Source organism: Zosterops lateralis (assembly GCF_965231275.1).
Source record: "Zosterops lateralis genome assembly, chromosome: 10".
NCBI classification, from domain to species: domain Eukaryota; kingdom Metazoa; phylum Chordata; class Aves; order Passeriformes; family Zosteropidae; genus Zosterops; species Zosterops lateralis.
The window spans coordinates 17592433-17617097 of record NC_139770.1 but is presented as its reverse complement, the minus strand read 5'-3'; the positions used below and the strand labels follow the sequence as shown (position 1 = coordinate 17617097).

At 43.1% G+C, this 24665-nt stretch overlaps 1 protein-coding gene across 2 annotated transcripts in view; it reads left to right on the top strand.

The window, feature by feature from the left end:
- The first annotated feature begins 6829 nt into the window (after positions 1–6829).
- The window catches only part of ACSL3 (acyl-CoA synthetase long chain family member 3), a 51923-nt gene continuing 34087 nt past the window's right edge, over positions 6830–24665 (top strand). The window contains exons 1-2 of one of the 2 annotated variants that reach the window (XM_083868322.1): positions 6830–6859; positions 22483–22586. The gene's annotated coding sequence lies outside the window, so the exon portion shown is untranslated. Of the gene's footprint in view, positions 6860–6885; positions 6932–22482; positions 22587–24665 lie in introns of those variants that run through there. The other variant, XM_083868321.1, reaches the window with a different exon arrangement.

The following is a 24665-nucleotide window of genomic DNA, read 5'->3' as shown; positions in this document are numbered from 1 at the left end:
TGTTTCATAGTCTGTTGCTTCATATATCCGATTTTGAATTGCTTAGGAATTACTGTGAAGCAAAGGAGTATGTCCATCAGCCAAAACTTAATGAGCCTCATTACTGAAGAGGGATTTGAAAAGTGAGGGTCCCTTAAGCAGTAGGTTGTGTGGACTGTCTGGTGCAATCAGTAAGGAACACTGTAAATGTAAAATGAAGCAGATCTGACATTCAGCTCAGCATTTCCCAGAAGAACCCATGGACATGTAAGCCCCTGAATAATCCCTGTTTTATCACATGTACAAATGTCATAAGTGAGGCTTTAAGGAAATAATTCACTTTTTTCTCCACTCAGTCAACCACGTGTCTGCTACTCCACTGGTGTGCAGCTGCAGTGTCTCCAAAGTGCTCTGCAGAAGGGTGATGGGCAAATGGCACTACACAGATCAAGCCCCAAGGCATTGCCTTGCAGGGGCCAAGCAGGAGACAGCCTGGCACTGGTCAGCTCAGGCTGCCAAATCAGACACCCTTGCTACAGCCCTGATTTTTTTGAAGAATTCCCTTTTTAAGCTTCCTGAAACTGAGATGGCTTTGGTTTCCTTTCCATATCTCTGCCAGAAGAAAGATGTTCCCTCCTTTATAAAACACACTGAAAGCCATTCTTTTGAAGTTTGACAATTTTACATTGCTGTACTGCACTACAAAGGAAATCCAAGTGTGTTCAATGAACTTAAGTTTTGCCGACTAAATTTCACGTGACTGATTTGTTATCCCAAAGTGAAATCAAATGCAACTGTCAGGATGCAAACAACCCCAAATTCAAAATCAGTTTTATGTATGAATCATAATGCAGTTTGAATAGTCATTCCCTGAGTGTACTGACTAACAGCACCTTGGAGTCTGTGAGTCACAAAACATTAACATTTGGTTTTTACACAACAGACTTGGAATTTATTGCAGTGTCTTTCTTTTTAAAGTGTATACTCTAGTTTTGGCTTTTACACACCCCAGCTGTGAGGGGAAGTTCCACCATGAATGTAGTTTGCACAGAAGACAGGATAAATGGAGGATGTTATCCCAGAACGTGTCATGGCTACATTTGGGCACCCACCTAAGCCATGGCATTTCTCAAGCTGCCAAAGATGTGGTAGTTTACCTCTATTTTCTCAAATAACCCCAAACACCTGCACAAAGATCCAAATTTAAGCTTCTGTTTTGGAAAGCCTTGGCCGCATTTGTTTTCTGGTTGAAACCTTAGACAGCAAAGTAGTTTTCTGAAAACATTGTACAGTAGTAAACAAAGCCCATTGAATAAAAGCAAACTATTGGAAGCCTTTGTAGCCTTCACCTGGTAGACCACGAAAGATCTTGGATTGTTTTGGCCACTCACTGTCATATTACAGAGTTTATAATGTGCCACCTCTATCTGTAACAGTACTTGTTACATGTTTATTTATTCAGAATTGCAGAAAAAAGCAGATCTGTCCTGAGAAGGGGCTTTTCTCCATCCTTCTCAAATACCAGGTGCACACAGGGTAATCCAGACAAACCTGGTGTGTCTTACTGGGGTGGTCTAAAAAGCAAAAGGGCTCTGTGCCAGTGCTGCTTGAATGAAGAAACTCTTAAACCTGTGCTGCACCAAGGTGGGAGGGATGATGGTGGACTGGGCTGCAGTATGTCCAGTGCATCCACGCCCAAGGAGCAACACCTGGGCACACAGCAAGTTGTGGGGGAGCCCAGTCTGGGCAGCTGCTGGGGTACAGTATGGAAGGCTCAGACAAGGACTTAGGCCTGGGCATGGATGTTTTTATGGTCTATTTGATGATTAAATTGTATCATGAGATTCTCAGGATACCATTGTCTTTGGAGCCCGTAGGGATGAATGTTTTTCTGCAGGCTTAAGACACCATTGGATGATTTGATTCCTCTTGGCTGCCTTTGACACCTCAGCTCCACTGTAACGTTTCACTGGCCTAGAAAACAACAGGCAGCTTTTGAGCAAGCAAGTTCAGGAGCAGAAATGAATTCTATTTTTAATCCTTCCCCTGATTTTCCGTGGGTGACGCAGTTTCTCATGCCGTGGCAGTTCCAGGGTGCAGCAGTGTTGCCGAGTGTGCCTTGCAGCTTGTTTTACAGATTTAACCTGTTTACATGCTTTCCCCTAATTAGAAATTTCAGGTTTGCAGGGTTGTCCTACTATTAATACCTGAATGACACTCTGATTTATCACAGTGGGTTGGCAACAGAGCTGTAGGATGATAAAATACAAGCTAGGAATTTAAAGAAGTACTTTAAGCATTAACAAAGCTGAGCCTGTGTCAAGTGGTGATAAATTTTCCACTATACCCTTGATCACCTTATTATTAATATCATCAATCTCTCTGTGAAAAATGGCTCTGGGCATGCCCATATGACCAAATGTTCTACTAAATAATTAATCATTGGGGCATGTTGCCAGAGTTTGCTGCTTTCCAATTTAATCTTAGCAACTTACTCATTTGTTTCTTTATTTGGAAACAAAAAGCTTCACTGATAAAAATGAGTCAAATGTACTGATATGTACGTGAGGACTTTTAGCACTGAAACCTCATGTTGCTTGGTCTAGAAATTTTTTTCCATCTTTTAAAGCAACACCCCAAAATTAACAGCTGTGAGAATGAGCACTTCAGGAACACAAGAAGTTTCTGCTGCCAAAACCTGCATCCCAGCTGGCTCTCCCTGCCCCTTCAGTAGTAACTCAGTTCTCTCTGTGCTTAAAAGGGCATTCAAAATGCCACACTAACAGGATATCTTTAGATATAAATTATTACAACATCAGTTTGAGTGTTTAATTAAAAATGATTGTGGATATATGAATCCTTTTGTTAAACAGGGTATTGTTTGTAACTAAAGCAAAATAAGGTCTAAGCAACCTGTTTTAAAATGTTACCTTTAGTTACAATTAATTCAATTTAGGCTAACTGTATTAACTTATAGCATTCAATTATTTAATGAGTCATGAAGACAGTTTCATAATTTGAGTCATTCATTTTTCACAGGTTTGAAGGCATACATTGAAATATATTCTATTGATACCATGAGCTTTGTCCCACTCAAACCCTTATTTAATGCTTTCTGTTATTTCACATAAGAAATCAGTTTGATTTTAGTTTAAACATATGTACTGTTCTTCTTAATTTTGTGTTCCTCCAAGGATTTTTAGTTTAAAGCTCCCACATCTGTTATATCTGTGACACTGTTGGGTTTTCCCCCTCTAACTTCTTCCCAAGAATCAGTGGGCAGCAGCCTGTTCATGAAAGATTTACGCCAACCTTCCACACATATTTACCCATTCATAGACTCTCCTCTTTCAGTGTGGCTCGTGGTTTTGTTTTTATTAATTCCCCCTGGATATTAGATAGAATTGGCCAAATACAACATTGGCTTGATATTCTTTTTCCTGATGAGTCAGTTGATTGCACTTCCAAATCAGTATTTTCATAAGATCACTTGCAATCTTCCCTGCTATTTACTGCTTGCTATTCATTCTCTGTTGTTGAACAAAACATATGGCACTGTTTTTGCCCCTTGACTGCATGCCTGAAACTTTTTAAAAGGGAAAGTGAGAATAGTTAATGAGCTGCTCCTTCTGGAAATCAAAAAGAACCAAGCCAAACAAGAATTTGTGAATACATGAATGTGGTTAGGAACAGCCATGCATGTTTTCCCAGATACTCCTTCCCTGCCTGAATGCTTTAGGGTGACACAACTACTTCTTTCCTGCCTTTAATTGTGCTGTTGTGCCTTTTTAATGAAAATATAAATAAGCTATTTCAGCTTCCTATCATTATGCATAACTTATGTAGGAAAGGCCACTGTCCCCTGCAGTCACTATTGTAGTGCCTTGTGCAGGTTAAATTTCCAATTATCCCTCATTTTATTGGTAACTCTTATGTGTACTATCTATCCCCACATTCTTTGGTTTCCCCATGGGATACTCAGCATAGACTTGTGCAAGGAAAGTACTAAACTAACACGACATCAGCATCTTCAAAAGCCCTGCTCTGTAAAATTTACATTTAACCAAATGGTGTGGTAATATCTCTGATACCATGAAAACCTTTACTTCTGCTTTATGTAAACATCAGGAATCTATGAAGAACCTCATGAAAATACTGCATACACGTAGGAATCTTTAAATCAGCATCTTGTTGTTTGTGTATATATGTATAATCTCTTAAGCCTTAGGTGTCTAAAGCTGAAGTTGCTTTACCACTGTAGGATGCAGTTGATGTTTCTCTTCTGATGCTGAGCTGAATTAGGAGCCATCAACTCCTCGTTTACCCTGAGGACTGTTAGGGATAGAGCCAATAGCTGTGTCTGTTTGGAATAAAAACAGCCAGTTACACAGTTACTGTTTGGATTTCAAATGACTGAAAAGTTCAGGCAAACTTAAATTGATGCACCCTGTTATAAAGGTGAGGTTGAAGCACGAACTTCACAACAAATCTGTATTTGAAGTTAAAAGTTTCTTTGAAATCTTCTTCTCATAAAACTTGATAGTATCATATCTAGCAGTTTAATAAGGATAACATTTAATTTCAAGTTACAGATTCCAAGCCTTTCTCAAAGTGAGGCTTTTGCCAAGGTGTTTTATGGCTCAGTTCCTGGTGATAACCCAGAAATAAATAAGAGCAGAAGGTTCAACATGAGATCTGATGCTGAGCAGATGAATTCCAGTGCTTAATCTCTCATTTTCCTTTACATCAAATTACTTTTGTAGTTTTATCCTGAACCTTCCTTGCCTTGAAAGAAATGTGAAAGATGGTGTAACACAAATCTAGGACTTTTCCCTGTGCTAATGTTCACAACATATTTATTAACTTTATCTCTACCAACATTAGTAAATCTTTTGGCAGACAACGCCTGAATTCCCTTCTGTTGCACAAATGTCTGCGTTTTCCATCTTTGAAAACTGAGTTTCTTCTCCTTCCACGTCTGCTTAGCCTTTTTCACTTTTTTCTGATGAGTGTGCAACTGTTGTTGTATGTCTCCACACTCCTACCCGTAATTCAGGTGGCATCCCTTTTGCTCAAGCAGCTCATGACCTTTACAGCTCAGGTAACTCCTGTGGACAATGTTTTCCTGCATTTAGAACAGTCAGCAGCCACCTCCTGTGTTCCAGCTATAAACACTTGGAAGCGTGTTTTCCAGTAACTGAGGTGACTGATTGAGTTGGTCTTTGTATTAGAAGTATATATCCTGTTAATCTGCTTTTGGCAAGAGTGAACACATTCTCTGCCACCCAAGTAACTCTGGAGATGCAAACAGTGCCTCTGCCTCTGAGCCGTGGTGTGTGTGAGGGGAAGGAGGGCCGGCTGCAGGTGGGGCACAGCCATGGGCGGTGGCAGCTGCAGAGTTTATAAATAAGTAACTCACAGTAACTCACTGCTGTTGGTCTGTAGGTACATCAGTGTCCGGGCTCACGCCCTCAGCTTTGCAATCCTGCTCTGCCCTTGCCCTGTGCTGTGCCCTCAGCCCTGCCATCCTGCCCTGTGCTGTGCCCTCAGCTCTGCCCTTGCCCTGTGCTGTGCCCTCAGCCCTGCCCTTGCCCTGTGCTGTGCCCTCAGCCCTGCAATCCTGCCCTGTGCTGTGCCCTCAGCCCTGCCATCCTGCCCTGTGCTGTGCCCTCAGACCCACAATCCTGCCCTGTGCTGTGCCCTCAGCCCTGCCATCCTGCCCTGTGCTGTGCCCTCAGCTCTGCCCTTGCCCTGTGCTGTGCCCTCAGACCCACAATCCTGCCCTGTGCTGTGCCCTCAGCCCTGCCATCCTGCCCTGTGCTGTGCCCTCAGCTCTGCCCTTGCCCTGTGCTGTGCCCTCAGCTCTGCCCTGTGCTGTGCCCTCAGCTCTGCCCTTGCCCTGTGCTGTGCCTTCAGATGCCTCGGCTGCTGCGCCAGGGGCCTGAACTGCACCAACCGAGCCAAACAAACCCCCCTGTGACAATGGTGGCTGTCACCGCCGCAGCCGCCACCCCGGCACCGGCAGTAACCAAAGCTTCCCCCTGGGCTTTGAAACCTTCTTCCCATTTGTTGTTTTTATTTCACTTCTCCTTGGCAGGTGCTCATTTGTTTTGTTTCAGTATCGTATCACACCGGTTAAATGAAAACCTTTGATTCCGAAGGAACATTTGCAGGGCCCGGATGAGTCAATATTGACAAAAGATCCTCAAGAACTGTTAAAGAGGAGCTCAGTCTCGAGCAGCACAGACCAAAACCCTTCCAGGTGCGGCCAGCCCTGCTCAGGGTGGGTGTGCAGTGAGCGCTCTCCGTTAGCGCTGCCAGCAGAGCCAGGAGCCCCCGCAGCAGTGCCACGCTCCTGCAAACCCCGAGACCCGCCAAGCCCGAAGAGCGGCCTCGGGCCCCGCAGCGGCCCCGGCTGTCACAGCGACCCGCGCGGGCGGCTCCGGGCCACGTCCCTCCCGCGGCCGCGGCCACTCGCTCTGACCGGGACACTCGGCAAAAAGCACGCTTTAACGCGCACGGCCCGCGCGGTACTGGGGCCGCGGGAAGGTCCGTGTGCCGAGGCCGCCCGCGGCGGGCCCGGGGCCCTCAGGAGGCTCCGTGCAGGAGGTACCGGCACCGGCCGGGTCAGCGCCAGGCGCGGGGGCCGCTCCCCAGGCGCGGGAGGCCCGGGGCGCGGAGGGACACGCTGCCGACGCGGCCCCGCCCCTCGCCGCCGATTGGCCGCCGGCGCCGGCCCCGCCCCCCGGCGGCGGTGACCTGTAGTAACCCCGTTCCGCGGGAGCCCGGCCCCGCGCGCCACCCGGCGCGGGCCAACCAGGAGGCGCCCTGGCGCATACGGAATGAGCGCGCGCGGCGGTGGCGGGCGGCCCGGCCGCGGGTGAGCGCGGGCGCGCACTCGGGCGGTGCGCGGAGCGGGCGGTGCCGCCGCGGCGTCCCTGGGCCGGGGCAGGTGAGTGCGGGGCCGCGGGCCGGAGCGGGCCGGAGCGGGCTGCGGCGCCCCGAGCCGCCAGGAGCGTGCCCGCCCGGCCGTGCGGTGCTGCGGGGCCTCCCGCCGCCTCCGCGGGGGCGAGTTTGGCGGCCATGCGGGCCGCGGGGTGCCGAGGGTCCGGCGGGGCCGCCTCGGGCCCGGCTGCCGGCGGGGCTGGCGGCTGCGCACCGGGGCCGCCCCCGCGGGAGCGGCGCTCCGGATAATTAGCGAGATAATAGTGGGTTACAGGCGCGTTTTCTCCTTGTGCTCCGCTTTGTGTTCGGGCTCCGGTGTCCGGGCGGGGGGCGGGGGCAGTGCCCGGGGCGGGCGGGGGGACGCGCCGTGTCCGCGGGGCGGGCTCGGCGGGCTCGGTGCGCGGCTCCTGGCCGCTGTGCGCGGGTGATGCCAGAGCGGCAGGGCCGGAGGAGGAGCGGGTCGGCATTTCCAGTCCCGTTCCAGCATTGCTGGTCTGTTTTCCAGGGGTTGATGCGGGATTTAACGCTGAGGTGCGTTCCCTGCCGGGACTCGCCCGAGGGAGGGGATGGCACCGGAACACCTTTCACTCGTAGGGAGAGCAGCGAGCCTTGAAATACTTCTGCAGATAGTTCCATAAATAGCGTGAAGTTTGGTGTTTGGGACTCATACAGAATCCCTGGGAAATAAGAAAACAGTAACCTCCAGAAAAAATTAGGGCAGTAGCAGAATAAAAACATTTGTAAGGCAGTTTGTGTCCACTACGTTTTTTCTTACCGTACTGAAGAAACAGGCCCCCCCCCCATTTAATTATTATGTCCAACAGCTGGTATGTAACCTTTTTACAGTGAGTATTGCATTTTGTTTAAGAGTATCAAGTTCTGTACTTTAGCGCTCTTTTTGGCCAGTGAAATGGGTTTGGTAACACCAGATATGAAATTCTTGTATTTGAGTAGCCTCAGTTTTTAAGTGTTGTTATCAGTACAGAATTGATGAAAAAGAGTAATACTAATGATAAAAGATTTTGATTACTTTAAAAAGTCTATTAAGGGTAAGGGCAGTCGTTTCTACTCAAAATACAAAAATTTTGAGTTCACATGAAGTTTATTTGCCCTTTTTTTGTCTCATTGTTTAAAGCATCATGTAAAGAAAAAGCATAAAATGAAATCAAAAGCCTTAATGTGATTTTAGACTGGTTACGTTCTGGTCTTGATACAGTCTTTCTCCAGAGTGGATTGCCATCTCATTGTGCAAAATTTCACTGTGGCTTATGACTTTCATATTTTAGAGCTGAGTCTAAAAAGCAGAAGCATGAAATAATAGATGTGTTACTTGGTCTTAACTGTATCCTAAGAGGAAGGTGGATCTGGGTGCATTCATAAGACTTTATATTCTTCTCATACTATTTGTTCTGTGTGCTTTGAAAAGTTAAGGACAGACATTTTTAATCTTGGTAATTCCTCCTTGACTTGTAGATTTATGCCTCAGGAATGGCTGAAACTAAGCATTGTGATTTACAGACCTATTTTTGTTTGTAGTTGTTCAGCGTGTTTGTTATTGTTAGTCCCTGGAAACAGGAGGTAGGTTCACGTTTAACATTTGTGTAGTCAGTGTTGGTGGCTGGCTGACAAACTTGAGTCAGTCTGATGGAGCTGCTGATCTGTGTGGTGAAAAATTTTGAAACTCATGCTGAAGTCAGTCTGTGGTGTGGATCTGGTCTCTTTTGGCTGGTCAGGAAAGCAGGCTGCTTCCTCAGGGGTACAGGGTCCCTTGCAGGTGTGCACTTACTGACTTAATTCTAGAGCAGTCTCTTTGACCTGCACTAAACTGGCACTTGGTTCTGAATGTTTGTGCTATCTTCAAGTGCCCTATATCACTCAAGTAAGGATGAAAGTAATAAATTTCAGCCTCAGTTTTATTTCTTTGTATTTCACAGAACTGGGATGTTTTGAGAGAGCTCTGGCTTACAGCAGTGGGCAATGGGTAGACTCTCCATATCTGTGCACCTGAGTGCTGTGGGCCTTTGACAAAAGCCTTATTAGTGCCCAAAAAAGAGGTGTGAGGACTGTGGTGTGTAGAATCTGGTTCCACTTTACAGAAGTGTTTATGGGTGGTTCTCATCTTCCCTGCTCCATCTCTCCTGCTTGGAGGATCCTGAGTATGTCAAAACACCGAGTAGGGTCTGTTGGGCTGACTATGCTGGTGTGAGTAACTTCTTGTTTATGACACTTCCAAAACCAAAATGCCTGAAATAACTCCTCAAATCACAAGATGTGGCTTAACTAGAAACTGCAGAAAAATCAGAACAATATTTATTGGAAAACTGTTAATCTCTGAAGAACTAGGGGAATTGTCTTCATGTTTGACTTAAAGCATGGTGTGCTTTTGCTGAACTGGTGAGCATTTAAGCCATTGATTTCCCCAGCCTCCATTCAATGCTGATTGTAGGGCTTTTATTCTTCCTTTCTGTAGACCAGTGAATGGTTTGAGCCATTGAGTCATACTAAAGACCCAATTTTTTTCAAAGGATTGTCAAGACTTCTGGAACAAACATTGCACATGGCTCAGGACAAAATTCAAAAGAACTATGGATAAAGCATTCTTGTTAAAGGAGATCCAGCTATGGACAAAATTTCCAGAAAGTAGCAGGAAGAGCTGAGTCCTGAATTGTTTAGCAGTCTACATTTTCTTTTAAAATACTTGTTCCAGTGGAAGAGTAACTAGACCTGTCTTGACAGCCAACTGCTACTTAACTGCATGGTGGCAAATCCAAAAAATAATGCAGTCTATGCTGCAGTGTTACTGGACCTTAAAAACTAGGTTCAGGTGGCCTGAATTCCACTGAAGCTCCTTTTCTCAGTCAATGGAGAATTCTAGGTGGCTCTGAAAAGCAATTCAGAGAATTTACATAAGACACTGAGTGGGGAGCTGCCTGAAAGCCAGCTAATAAGAAATAGGAGGCAGAAGGATTTATGTGGAATTTAGGCCATCTGAATATGGCCCTAAGAGGCGACTTAGTACTACTAAGTAAGGTGTATTAACACTAAGAAGACTTGGCTCCAATTTCTATCCGTTTCATCTGCTGCCGATTACTAAGCAAATTTACCATTTAAGCAGCTCCTTAGGGAGTGGGGGCTTCCTGGCCCTCTCCCTGTCAGGAGTGACCCCCTGCACCAGAACAGCCTGTTCTGGGGGGCAGCTCAGCTAGGAGGGCTCTGGGGGTCATGGTGGCCAGTGAGCTGGCCTGTATTAACAGGAGCACAGCCAGTAGGTCAGGTGAGGCAATTATCCCATTCCATTTGGCACTCGTTAGACCGCGTCCAGAATGCAGCATCCACTTGTGCTCCCCTCCCTGGGACAAAGGAAATGTCAGTAGACTGGAGTGAGTTCAGTGGACAGCTGCCAAGATTGGCTTGAGTTGTGAGCTTCTGCTTTGTGAGGAGAAGTTGAGAGACTGGACCTGTTACTGAGCCTGGAGAAGAAAAGGCTTGGGGGACCTTCAGCAGCTGTGCAAAGGTCTTCAAGAGAGTGAAGCCAAGTTCTTCACAGTGGTGCATGGTGGGAAGACAAGAGACAGCAGGTGTGAATTGGAGTCACAGAGGTCTGTTTATAACATGTTTTCCACCCTGAGGTGTGTAAAGTGGTGGGACTTGGTAGCCCAGAGAGCTTGTGTAGGCTCCTTCTGTGGAAGTTTTCAAAATCCAACTGAATAAAGCCCTGAGAAAGCAGGTGTGATTTCACAGCTGACTCTGCTTTGAGCTTGAGGTTGAACCAGAGTCCCCCGATGTCCCTTTCCACCTGAATTATCCCATGGCTCTATCTAGTTTCTGCTGCCAGAGCAGTTGCAGTGGAAGGTTGTGAGACAGCTTATTTAGGGCTGTGTGTGGTCTGGCAGTGCAGGTTTACACATCAGACTTGGAGCAGTATAGCAAGCACTCAAGCCAGTCCTAGGCAGCTCTCAAATGCCAGGACTTTATTTGTTTAATTATGCAGTTAGAGTTGGAAGAACCTGCTCTTCATCCTGAGGGCCTGGTCTACATCAGGGCTTGCCATGTAGTAAAGCCTGAAGGGCTCTCAAAAGATTCTGTATTCAGCTGCAAGATACAGTTTGGGATCTGATGATTTTGAGTCTGTTGAAGGCAATTGTGTGGACGAGGCCGTATCCTAAACACACTTCCCAAATGGCTGTTCCAAAATACACGGTGGCCAGGGGGGAAGTGCAGCTCTGAAGGAAACTCAGATCTTATTCTGTATTACCTTCTGAATCAATAAGAGAAAAGTTGTTCACAATTCAGAATGGTTTGAATCAACTTTTTTCAAAACTTGCAAAAGTCTTTTACTGATCCTTGGGAAGGAATCCTCACCCACGTGTCCTCTCCTTCCTTAAGTGAGCCTGCAGCTCATGGGAAGTCAAGGAGCTGGCTTAAGGTGTCTGTAATCCCAGAGGAGGAGGTGGCAATTTGTAACCACCTGTGCATTGGGAAGTAGTCTTTCCCTCAGTGTTCATGAGCCCTGTTAATTACAAAAATGTGCTAGTTAATTATGATATCTGAAATGGGACAAGCTGGCTTCTCAGTGCGATGAGTTTCCGAAAAGCAGGGAAAATGAGATTATTGAAGTTACTGGCTTACGGATTTTCACTGTTGTTAGTGAAAACAGCAAGAACAAACTGCAAACCTTCTCCCATTCCACTATAAAAGTGGAAATCTGGTGCTTTGCTTTTTAGAGCCATGTAAATATCCTTACCTTGAATGCTTGTATCTATTAGATGAAACCAGTATGAGACCCGGAAGGGAAAAATAAATAATGAATATTAGAAGTGACTTACTGGAGCTGAAGCAGCAGAATGGCACTAGTACAGTACTGCCAGGTTCAGTTCCCAGTCTGTTTGCTGTGTTACATTCCTGTCTGTAGAACATTCCTTCCTGTGATAACTTCATAAGGATGCTGCAAACTGAAAACTCAGTGAAAACACTTTTTCTTCATCTTTAGAGGCAAGACTTCTGCCTTTGCCTCCCTGCTGTCCAGGACAGGGTATGGAACAGGCCTCATTTTGTTCAGATTGGCTGCTCAGACATGTGAGAAATCTTGGCCATCCAGAGGAAGATTTTACATGGATGCTGTGCTCTTTGAGCAATTAGTACAGTGTCATACATCAGTGTGTTTGGTGACAAGGTCTCTTGGAGCAGATAGACAGAGAGATTTCTACAAACCAGAGTTTTAAGACAGTATGAAAAGATAGTCTGTGAAACAGCGGACTGTGGTTTGCAGTCATTTCACCAAACCATTATTAAAATCGATGTTTATGAGCTCATTCTGTGAGATCCTTTGAAAAACTGGAAAGTGGAGCATCTGTGGTTCACTTTTAAAATTTAGATGAGTTGGTAATTTGTGTTTGGTAAAGAGTTATCTACAGTTGGTTTTAAGTGTATGGGTGTGGAGAAAGGCAGAAGGAAACAGAAGAAGCAGGAGGTGATAGCTTGCGGGAGGATTTAAGTGGTTATGTAGAGAAATATCTGGGTTTTTGCATCTGCACATTCTGTCAGGATTTTTGTTGGTGAGTGCTGAAGTGAGGTAAAGGCAGCAGGCACACAGGGACAACTGTCCCAGGAGTGCTCAGGCAAGGAGCCTGGTGATCTGTGTGGCAAACTGGGTTTGGTCTGTTCCAGCAGCAAGTCCACAAGTGACTTGTAAAGCCCTGGTAACAGACCTTTCCAGGCATTTACATCTGCAGTTTAATTGTTCTGATGAAGTACTGTTGCACTGTATTGTTCTAGAGAAACTGTGAAGAGAGAAATGCTTTTCCTAATGGGTAACTTTGAGATGGATAGAAAACATTTTCCATTTCTGCAGCACTGAAAACTGTAGATTTTATTTCTTCACTTTTCTTGAGGGGGAAGATGCTTATGGAGATTCTTATCTGCATTTTTTTTACAGTGTGCACAAAAGGCTTAACCTGGTAACATCCAGTACTTTCAAGAACAAAGTACAAATCCACTTCCCAGCAGGTGTAACAGGGCTGTGCGCTCATCTGTGAATGTCCAAGGATGTTATGGCTGGTGTTGGAAGGTGGGGTGAGGGGTTTTTAATCAGGAAAGCTAGGTAAAACAGACAAATAAAAAAAAATTACATCTGTAATTTATTAATAAAATCAGTTATAGTTAAGAAAAAAAAAAACAATTTTCTGCCCAAATCCTGTGTTACTTAGTCACAAATGCAGATGTGGCCAAGTCCAGCTTGTGAAAGGACCGACACATCTGGTACCCTGACTTGTTTTTTGTGTATTCATCTAAGATAACAGATTCAAAGAGTACGGTGGTTGAAACTGCATATGTTTTAATTACATCACGAGCTTAATACTTCATGATTCTTTGGGGAATTTTTTTTTTTTTAAAGCAAGATGTGTTTCCCTTAGTGTTTGAAATGTTAGCAGCTCAGGAGACAATTAAAATACTCATATTCTTCTTCTAAAAATATTTAATAGTCTATTTGGAACTTCCAACTTGTCAAATTGTATTAATCTAATGATGACATCTGTATAAAAAAGACAAAATAATGTTGCCTGAGAATATTCACAAAACTTCTGCAAATGCTATTGATACAGTGGCACCTTTCCTTTTAAAAAAGGTCAGTGTTCCTGAAGCTTAATAGTGAAGGCTCTACCCAGCCACGTACCTCGATTTTGGTCATGTTTGCGTAATCAGAGTCTAAGGGTGTGTTTGATTTCCCTGAAGAGAAAAACAGGATTCTCTTCTACCAAAGCCTCCCTCTACCTACGCAATATTTGTGTACTGATTCTGAACTACAGACTTGAGTGATCTCCTGGGAGGATGTAGTTACTTCCTCACCTTCATCCCATTCTGAACAGATCTGTGGGCACTCAATATTGTCCTGATTGTCACCATCTGTGTTTGTAAGTTTTATTTTTAAGAGTGACACATAAGAACTTGGAGCTGAGAATTGCACTTGTGTAATGCTTTTTCTCAGAGAATAAAATGGCTTCTAATTTAATGAGACCTTGTTCTGTGTTTGCTTCGAGTTATGCAATTGTTGAGCATGTTCATGACTGATCCTGCCTTGCTTTGCTTACAAAAGGAAGAGTGATAAAAAGAGAGAAAAGGATATTTGTTCCAGTGTGATGGAGGAGAGAGGTTGTCCTGATATTCTGTTACTTCTAAAGCTAGAAAATAGAATGATGATTCAAATGAGCAGGATAGACCTCTTTATGCTGTGTTTAAATAAACTGTAGTGCTGAATTTTGAACAAAAGAGTAATTTTTCCCCAAGCAGTACAGATACAAAACCTAGATCAAGTAGCTCTTTAGGAGAATACTGAATCTGAAGTATTTTCTTTTTCCTTGGCTGTTTCTTTCTTTTGTAATACCGTATGCCCCACTGTCCCTAGAACTTTAGAGCAGCCAAGAGAAATAAAAACCATACAAAGCAGTTTGCAGGGAAACAGTCTACTTGTCTTTCTGTAGCTCAGCCTTTTGTGTAACTTCCCATCAGTCACTCCACAACTTGTTGAGTGCAAAGTGTGCTGTCTGTCCATAAATACATGGAGGAGTGAGGCTGAACCATTAACAGCCAAAATCTTCTCTGGTAGTCTTGCCCAGATTTCATCAAGAGCTTGATTGGTCAATGGTTTTGCCATGGTTTCCAGGCTTCCCAGTTCCTTTTAGCAATTTGGTATTTACAGTAATATGCTTGTATCCATAGGAAATATTTGTTGAAGTCCCATTTCTACTGATTGTGCATGCAGCATTTCTGATGTCTTATAAATTGGTTTGCTTTAGTTGGAGTTTTTTGAAATCTGGAGTTAAGTAAGGAAAGTAATTTTTTAGCATTAGGTCCTAAAAAATACTAAGAGGAGGACAGTTTCTGGCCAGGACAATTGCAGGACAGTAGTTGCATTTGGACATATACAACCAAATATTAAGCAAAGCATTTCTTTTAAACCAGTTTAAGAATCAAGCTCAATCATCTGTAAACCTGGGTGTTTAGGATGTGGGGTTTCACAGACACCACAGTAAGCAATCTGAGAAACAGATGACTCTGGTTTTGAGAATAGCTTCATAACGTCTGGCAGAGATCAAGTTACCAAAAGTGAAAATTACATATTCCCACAGAACTTAGGCAAATTTTATTCCTCTCTTTCTATTTGTGCTCAGGAACAGCTCCGCAGGTTATTCTCTGGATTTGCATTGCTGCTGGAGTGAAGCTCTGCTTTTGGGATGTCTTGCTTAGTCCTTACAGAGGGGTTCAGTCTACAAACTCTGGAACTCCAACGAGTCTTGTGCAAGTCTTGGCTTGAGGCAAGACTTGCTAGGGCTGTGATTTTTGTAAATTGCATTCCTGTTGTTTTTCTGCTGTGTGGCTTGAGGGGGATCTCTTCATTGTACCGGGAGTGAATGTTGGATAACACAATCTGAACCATGCACATGGCTCGGAAGCAGTAGTCTTTCCTTAATGAGGTAGTGATACTTTCTGAAGGACTTTTGACTTCCACTGCAGCCAGAGGTGAGGGGTTGTTCCTATTCTGGAGTTTGAGGCAGTGGAAAGCATGGGGTGTGAGAAAAGTAGATATTCTTGTGAGAAGTCCTTAATTACATTTATTTTGGTAGTAAATCGCTGTAGATGACTGGACACAATGATGGTGTTTAAGAAACAAACACCAAACCAAACCTAGCAAAACCCCAAGTAATTGGAACCTGAGAATGTATTGATCCTTCAAAAAAGAGAGTGTATTGAAAATGTCACCAGCTTAGCCTTTCAAATTAAATAGTGAAACATCCCACTTTATCACTTTGATAGCTTAGATCATGCTGTGGATATCCTTCTTGCTTTGAAATGTATTGGAAAATTCCTCTTATATGTATTGTTCATCTGGCTGATATTTTCCTTGTGAGAAATTTGTCTAAAGACTTGGAATTTTCACACTTTTTCTTGTGAAGTCTGTATCTTCATTTTGTTCTCTCAGATTTGTTTTGTTACCTGAGCTGCTGCTTGTTCTTCAGGAGCTTCTGGTGGAAGGTTATCAGGTCCCTCAAGATTTGAACCAAACACTGCAGTTGTTTTGGTGTTAATCAGTAGCTATAGGCAGGCACTTATGATTAAGCAATTGCATTGTGAAACCTGTAAGAGACTTGTAGGCTTGGCTAATCTTCTGTTTTAAGGGAAGGGGAACACAATCCCAAGATGAAAGAGCTGTCTGGACAAGAGCCACAGTAGTAAAGTCAGCAAGACTGAGCAGTAACTGGGGAAAGGTGATTCTGGCAGGGGATTTATGGCCACCAATCCATTGACCACCTACTCAAAACAGACCCCTGACTGCAGTGCAGAGAGGAGCTGTGCATGAGGACTAGTTAGGAGAAGTAGTGAGGGAGATAACTAATGAATAGGGTTTGAGTAATAGTTAGTGAAAAAGCCATGTAATTTGTTACCAAGGAATACTGATACCTTTAGGTAAAATGTGTAACTAATGTAAAGTTTTGCTGACTTGGTGGAGTTACACCTAGATCCCTACTTTGTGCAAACTAGAATAAAGAAATAAAATATCTCATCTTGGTGTGTGAATTGATACTGCACACCAGGTAATGAGCCAGCATCAGGCTCAACAGTTATCCCTAACAAAATCCCATCAAACAGAGAAGAAATGTTAAAGAAAGAAGGCAAAGACAACATAAGATAACAGGCTTTTTGAGACCTGGCTACCTGATATTTTTGGAAAAATTAATACAATATAATGGTTAATAATTTTTACTGTGGCACTACATAAGCTCAAATTCATCTAAAATTAAATAAGAACAATTCTCTGCATGCATGGCTTCTGCTGGGGGAAAAAATAAAATACTGAAGCACCTTTACAGTTAAAAATGGGTGGGATTTTTTTTTTTTTTTTTAATTTTATTGTATTTAATTTTTTTTTTTTGTTCTGATCTAAAGAATACATGACTAGGATACAGTACAAACCACACTGAATGTATGGCAGCAGACCATCTATTTTTGTTCTGTTTTCTAAGAAACAAACAAGGCAGAATTATTCATGCCTTAGCATTTCACATTTCCCAGAAATTGGAGAGCTGGTTTTAGGCTGTGTTTTGTAGTAGAAAACAGCTCATGGAACCGTTCTGGCGAGTGCCTTGGATTGGGATGGAAAGCAGAGTCTGCCTCCCAGTGGAAGTACCGAGGGCAATTGATTTAAACGGGCAGAAAATGACTGTAGGAATTTGGGGTGATAAACTGGCAGTGATAGCTCTTGGTCCACTTCTTCAGGAGGCAAAGGTCACTGGTGAAGCTTCTGGCTTATTTTTATGCAGACTTCTTTCATCCTGTATGTGCTGTGGTGTTGATGTTCTTGTTTAAATACTCTTCCATGTTTAATTTGTATCTGTGGTTTAAAAATCTAGCAGTGTGCTGGGGAAATTGGTGGTTTCCTCTCTCTCTAGCAGTGATTTGGCAGATAACAAAGTTCCTCTGGGGCCCTCTCCAGTAGCAAGGTGCTTTACCCATTAGTTTATTTTTTTCTCTGTCACAAACATGAAAACATTTAATTTAGTTTGGCACTAAATGCATTTCTTAAATGCTCTAATAAGTGCTTGTGAAAAGGAATGGAAGCAGTGCATTGGCAGTATCTGGTAAAGTGCCTGAAACAAGTTAAGACACTTGTTTGCCATGAAGTGTCATGTATGTAGTGGGAGGGGAAGGAGATGAAAGCTGGAGCAGCCCTGGATTGTGTTCTGGCATAGCTGTTACTTTGTAACATGATTTTAAATAAGTGTTTTTAGCTCACTGCCTTCTTTTTGGAAAGTGCTTTCAGGTTTACTGACAAAGTTGTCACCTTAGAGCTGTGTCTTATTGTTCTTATTAATAGAAGATGTATTTGTCAATCCATTAACTATCCAAACTGTCTTGGATAAGTTAAAAAAATCCCCGTTATTTAAGGAAAATATTTTTTAAAATGTTTTAAATAGAAAAAAATCTAGGATGCAGAGTTGCAATGAGGTTTGCATCTTTGGTTGATTTTATTGGAAGAGTGTTCATGTTGTGCGTGAAGGTAGCTTTGGGAGTTCCTGGAGCTCTTTAACTCATTGAACTCACTTTGATTTAGTCTTATTTTTCACCTGGAACGAAGGTTTAAACTTAAGTTTGTAGTCTGTGCAGTCGAGACTGTGTGTTGGAGTCCTGTAACTTTTTTGTGAGGGAAATAAATCTATTTGTCTGCCTTGTGATGTCGCTTGAGCTTTCAGCTTCTCCTAAATGTCACTCTTTGTTTCTTTAGGAAGCAGAGGAGAGATCTACCAACCTGGGCCCTTGCTGTCCTGCAGTGTGCAGTGATATTTCAGACTGTGGGGCTTGGGTGTACCTAAAAGAGGTTGATATCAAATAGAAGTTTTTATTACCTACCTAACATTACCTTTTTAGAACTGGATATACTAAGGATCTATTTTAGAGAAAGCACAATTCTGTGCCCTCAAGAAATGTCAGTTCCTTCTATCTACTTAGTTCTGTGCTACCATATTTGTCTCCCTGTTGTCTGCCAACACTAGGTGTGATTTTTTTTTCCACTTGATGTAAATGAACCTACTAAGAGGAAAAGGAATATTTTCTAGATCATAAAACTTTTTCCTTCGTATCAAATTTTAGTTAATACCGTAGAGAGTATCTCTCTAGGGTAAAAATATTTCTTTGGTTCATGTAATTCCTGCCTTTGTAGTATCTTGGTGTTTAACAAGGACGTAATAATTTATTTATCCTAATAACATGCCTTCTGGCTGCCTCCTAAGGAAATAGGAGTATCATTTTACAAACGTAGCACTGACATGTGAAGGACATGAATTTAACCCCTTTCTATTTATAGGGTGTGTATTAGCCTATACCCAAAGTTTAAAGGTATTTAAGCTTGTAGCACTTGAAACCCCCAAGGCTGAGCTCCTAAAAAAGTAAGCAGTGAGATCATTAGTAGGAGAGCAGCAGGTTAATCCCTGTCCCTCAGCTGTGCCCTGACTCCGCAGTGTGCTGTGACACCAGAGTCACAGGGCATCCTGCCACCGCTGTGCTGAGCCCTGGCCTTCCACGGCCCAGTGGGCTTTCATTGGGACACCAGAGTCACAGAGCATCCTGCCACCCCTGTGCTGAGCCCTGGTCTCCCACAGCCCAGTGGGCTTTCATTGGGACACCAGAGTCACAGGGTGTCCTGCCACTGCTGTGCTGAGCCCAGCTCCTCCACAGCCCAGTGGGCTTTCATTGGGACACCAGAGTCACAGAGCATCCTGCCACCGCTGTGCTGAGCCCGGCTCCTCCACAGCCCAGTGGGCTTTCATGTGCAGCTCCACTGCCAGGCTCCTTCCCTCTCCTCCTCGGGTTTTGCCTTGTCAGTAACTCCTCTCAATTCATGGTTGCTCAGTTTGAGGGAGCAGAAGAATAACATCTTTTGTAGTGCTAATTTTCTGTTGGTTTAGGTGGTTGCAGTGACTCATGGTAGGCTCAAATGAGTACCAAAATTGATACAAAGGAAAATCCACCGTTCTGCCCTGAGAAGGAGAGGGTTTAAACTGGATCAACAAACTAATCTGACTCATTCCTAGCCACACAGGCACTCCTGTGTTGGTACAATGGAGCGCAAGAGTGGAATTACCTTTTGGAGATGAACAGTCTGTTTTTATTAGCAGCCCAGTGTTAAATCCGCTTGAGCCAAGCTGAAATCACACCCTCGGGCTGTGTAGTTCATGAGCAACCTTTGCTGCCCCAGCGGTCTGTTGAGTTCCTACTTCAGAAGCAGGTTTGTTCCAGGTCATGATGCCTCTTCCCTGCCGTTGTGTGTGCCCTCCTGTGCCTTTCAGAAACAGCTCATGCAGACAAGTGCCTGAGGTTCCCTCGGGACTGGAGATGAGTTGTAGATTTGCTTATGCTGAAGCACTGAGTGGGTCGAGTTCTGGAGGCAGGAGTGGGAGTGCTCTGTTGGCTCTGGCCATCTGCCAGTGTTGTATTCCCAGAGCAGAGCAAGGGGAAGCATTTAAAGAGCCTTAGGATTCACCCAGGGTTGTGCTAGAGGTGGGTCACAGCTGGAGGCTACAGATGATCTGAATAAGGTACCTCAGGATTACCCTACGTGTTGCTTCAGAGAGTGTTTATTCTCTCAGTGTCCTGAAGATCTGTCTCCTTTTGAGAGCTGAGACATAATCAATAGCAGTTTTAGTCTCCCACCATCCCTCTTTTTGAGTAAGACCACAGCAGTTCACAGAATGTGGAGCAGCAGGGAGGGCAAAGTCCAGGGAGAGACAGGTTGTCTCTTGTTCAGGACTGGGAGTGAGACATCAGGAACTGCAGCTGATGTGGGAATTCATTTCATTCTTGTGTGCTTGCTTGGAAGAGTTTCAGAAGATCCTCTGGCTGAATGTGTGCCTGTGTTACAGCCATGCAATCCTCTTCTAGATGTTTCTGTAGCCAAGGCTGTTCAATACCTGTGAGAAGCCCTGTGTGGTCATGTGGAGCTGTTGAGGAACATCCTGCTGTGTTTGTCCCCTGTGGGTGGTGGTTCCTGGGAGCCACTGTGCTGAGCATTGCTTTTCCTCCCTGTTGAATGCAGATGTCCTTTGGGACAGAGCCATGGACCCATTCCCAGCTTGACTGCAGAGAGACACTCCTGTTTGTAGTAGGGTTCAGGGCTGCCTGGAGAAGGGCTTTGTGGATGTTTGAGAGGCTCATGGAAGGGTCTCCCTTGTGCTAGAAGTGATGATGAGACCCAGATAGCAGCCTGGAAAAGGTGACTTGCAGGGGTTGGGGGCTGGAAGAGGGACAAGGACAGTATGTGCACTTGTGTGGAAGCCACAGGGCTGTGAGAGAGGGGTCTGCCAGGATGGTGCTGGGCCATGGAGAGCGACACAGTTCCCACAGGCAGTGCCAGGGCAGCAGTGCTCAGGGAATGCAGGAGGTGGTGGGAGGAGAGACTTGTGGGAAGCAGTGAAGGGAGAGTTGGGAATGTGAGGTGTCCTTGCGCCCTCTCTTCCAATTTGAAGGATGTGCTGAGCACCAGCTCTTGTTCCAGGGACCCAAAGCGTCCATTTCCAGCATTCTGGAGGGCTTGCTGGGATTTCTGTCCTCTCTGTTTCAAGAAATATGTGAAAACACTTGTGCTGTACCTGTGAAGAACCTCTGTGTTCAAATATAACTGTCCCTCAACCCCATATTACAAAAGAGACCTTCCACTTGGATAGATGCATGTTTGGGATTCTCCTCTGCACCGTTCATCGCCTCAGGCCCTCCTTACTTCACAGTCCAGGGAGTTTGCTTGTGAAACATTAGGCTGTTGAGTCTGTGTACATTTGGTTTGCATTTTTATTTTTATATAGATGACTACGTGAGTATTTATAAATCAGTAATAGAGATTTCTTTCTTTTTGGTCTCTTTTTGTAAAAGAAAGGCCAACTTGCTGAGTGCTAGCAAATACTGACAGCTCTTGAGTGAATTCCAGATGTAGTAGAAACATGCTTCTTCAGGGTTGTTAATGTTACTTTTTAAGTCCAAATGTAAACTAATAGAGTCTAATTTTTGGTACAGTTAGACATCTGTATTATGGGCTTTGCTATATCATGTTTAGAAGTCTGGTTGTTATATTCTATAATGAAGAGATTGAGCAGTAGATTAAGATAGTCAGTTATTTTGTCCATTAAGGCCTAACCCAGTGAATAACCTTCTTATCCTTTCAGTGCATGTTAATAAATCAGGGTGGCTTTTTGCAAGATTCAGTGATAAGAGAAATTTGATGTGTATTTCTACAACTGTGAATTGTTGACCAAAACTGTTTTTTTGCAAGAGTGTTTTGGAGTCTCTGGCTTGGAGTTTGGTTAGTATGTGTGAAGTCATGGAAGCCAAAAAATGGGGCAGTGAGCACCCTGCATGCTCACCTCAACCAGCAAATAGTTAATCCACTGAAACTGGAAAAGATTATCTTTAAGAACTGAATAGCTGTGTAAATAGTAATGTTTACAGAAAAGTAATAGGTACAAAATGTTTGCATTTGCCTATTTTAAATATGATGTGCTGGCCCAGGTTTTCAAGATTTCTTTCTGCAGAAGGCAATAAATAAAACTTTTATGTAAAGTGAAGCAAAATCAATAAATACAATGATTACTATTTTATTAATCCTTTTTGTGAAGTGTTCAAGAATATTTTATTACTTGGGCTGAAATGTATTCTCTCTGTGGGTGGATACACAAAGATAGGTCTATTTTTTTTTCTACCCCAAATAGCAGAAGCAATGAACACTGAAAGGCACTGGAGGGTTAGAATTTGCCAGGGAAACGAGTCCCATGAGCTCCTGAGTTTACCCAAAGCTGTTGCAGCCACCTTGGCTGTAGGGGAGACTCAGGTCTGAGCAGTGGCTGTGCTCTGTGTGACATCTGGCTTTGTGTTCACTTGCATTCCGTGGGCCTAGACTCTCTGAGGTGGTACAGTGTGGTATCAGATGAGAAAAAGGTTTTATTTGTTACGAAATACCAGTAAAAAAATGTAGGATGTGTTTTATAATTGCCATATTTAATGGGAATTTTCTGTTTTTAGATTTCATGCGGTTGCCTGTGACAGCTCCTGTTGAGTAAACTGAGACTGGAACATCTCGTATCAGCTCTTGTACCTGTACCTGCCACCATGAGAAGTTGCATAAGGTTCCTTTTTTCTTGTTAATTCATGCTTTTATTGTAATGTAATTGTTATAAGCAGGTCAATTAGTAAACACATTCCTTTAAGGATTTCTTTCTTTCTCATCTAACAAAAGTTTTCATCTAAAACTAAAGGGTATAACAGTATTAGTGTAAGTAGTATATCAAGCCAAATCAGTGATTATGTATTAAGAAGGATCAGTCCTGAAAAGTCCAGACTCATGAATGAGTCTGCTGGTTGCTGCTTCTTTTTGCTGCTGAAAAAGTGTATCAGACTTGATTTGTGGTCTTGATCCTTCCCATTTGTTGGCTATCGGAGTAAACATGAATTACATGTAACTGAACAGCTCTAATGCATGTCCAGAACCTTTTGCTTGAGCAGATTTTCTGTAAGTTGTAGTCTTGTATAAATTAGCAATTCTTTCATCCAGGATTTCACCTCCCAACCTTTCCTGTATCACTAGTCAGGGTTTGAGCACTGATGATGTGAAACCAGGTTGCATGTTCTGTGAGAACCTGAGTGTTTACACCTAATCTGCAGACCAAAACAGTAACTTAGAATATAATTATTTGTCATGTGTTTTTGTAAGTGATTAGGCAGGAGCTACCTGAAAACAAAATTCCAGTGTTGAAAATACATTGAGCTTTCTCACTATGGCATAGTCTCACATTTGCAAAAATATGACCATGTCCTCTGCTTTCTGTTCCCTGCCCCAAAATGATGGGTTTGCTTACACTCTTTTTATGGTCAGAAGCAGCCATACACTTCCAAATTAATAAGTTGGCCACCTAGTATATACTTCAATGAAATTTTAAAACTCTATATAGTATTTCACTAAACCTTACAAAGTTTTGGTTTTGTTGGGTACTACTTTTTTTTTTTAGAGGTAGAATATTAAACAGCAAACACTGCTTCCCTTTTAGGCCTTCCAGATCTGATATAATCTTGAAAATTTCACTCAAACTTCTAATTTTTAGATTAATTCTTCAGATTTATTTTTAATAATGTATTTTCATTTCGAGTTTTTAAAATAACATACATTAAAGGTTTGAATAGTAATTGTTACAGAGAAGAGTGCATGAGCAAGCAGTGTATCCTAATGAAAACAGTTTTTTTATTTTATATTGTCGTTAAAAGTGGTTTTCTTAATGGAGGTTAAATGACCTTTTGCTTAAGAAGAAAAACAACAGAAAATGTACTGGCATGTTCAGCTGCATTGGTTTTGCTTGCTGTAAAACAGAATTGCCTTACAGTTGGCACTCCAGCCTAAAGTCAGGGTAGAGTTCTGCTTCTACATTGTCATCAAAATGATTTTTTATTGAATGTTTAGTGATCCATTTAGCTGACTTTGATGTTCTCCCGGGAATGACAGTGATAAATCTGTTAGGCACAAAGGCATTTTAAGCTGCATCTCCTTTGCTTACCTGGTATTTTCCTCTTCAACAACATAGCAAACAAATAAACAAAATGATGAGTTAAAATGCGACTTGTGTTCTTCAGTTAACCAAGGAACTTCCTTTGTGTCATGGCTCAGCTCTCCTTAGAACCATCACCCTACAAAGATGCTGGAGCTTTTTCTTCTAAAGAAACTACTGGAATGTGTTTTTTTCTCTTGTTCCAAAAGACATTGCACTTTTCCAATGTCCAATTACAATAGTAATTACAATTAGTTACAAGCATAGGTGCTCTTTAAATATCACAGTTTGAAATCCATTGCCAAATTCTTAAGACATTGGCACCATACTTCTCTCTCTCTTGCTTAAGTTTGCTGTCTTGTAATTTTAAGATTTTGAAGGAAAAAAATGGAGTCTTACTTGGCCTCTAAGACAAGAAACTTCATTTGCAAAAGATAGTTTTTAGTCTTGAAAACAGTTTATTTTAAAAATTAAGTTTGTTTTTTTATTTCACTCAAAATGTAATGTTATTAATAGATGACTTGTAATAGCTTCACTTTTGTGAAAGAGTAATTGAAGTAATTATCAATTTTCTTAGGGTAAGAGATGTACATCAGAGTGGGGATCTAGAGCAGGATGCTTGCTTTTCTGAGCAAGGGGTACAGTCCAAGACATTTCCCTTTAGTCTGT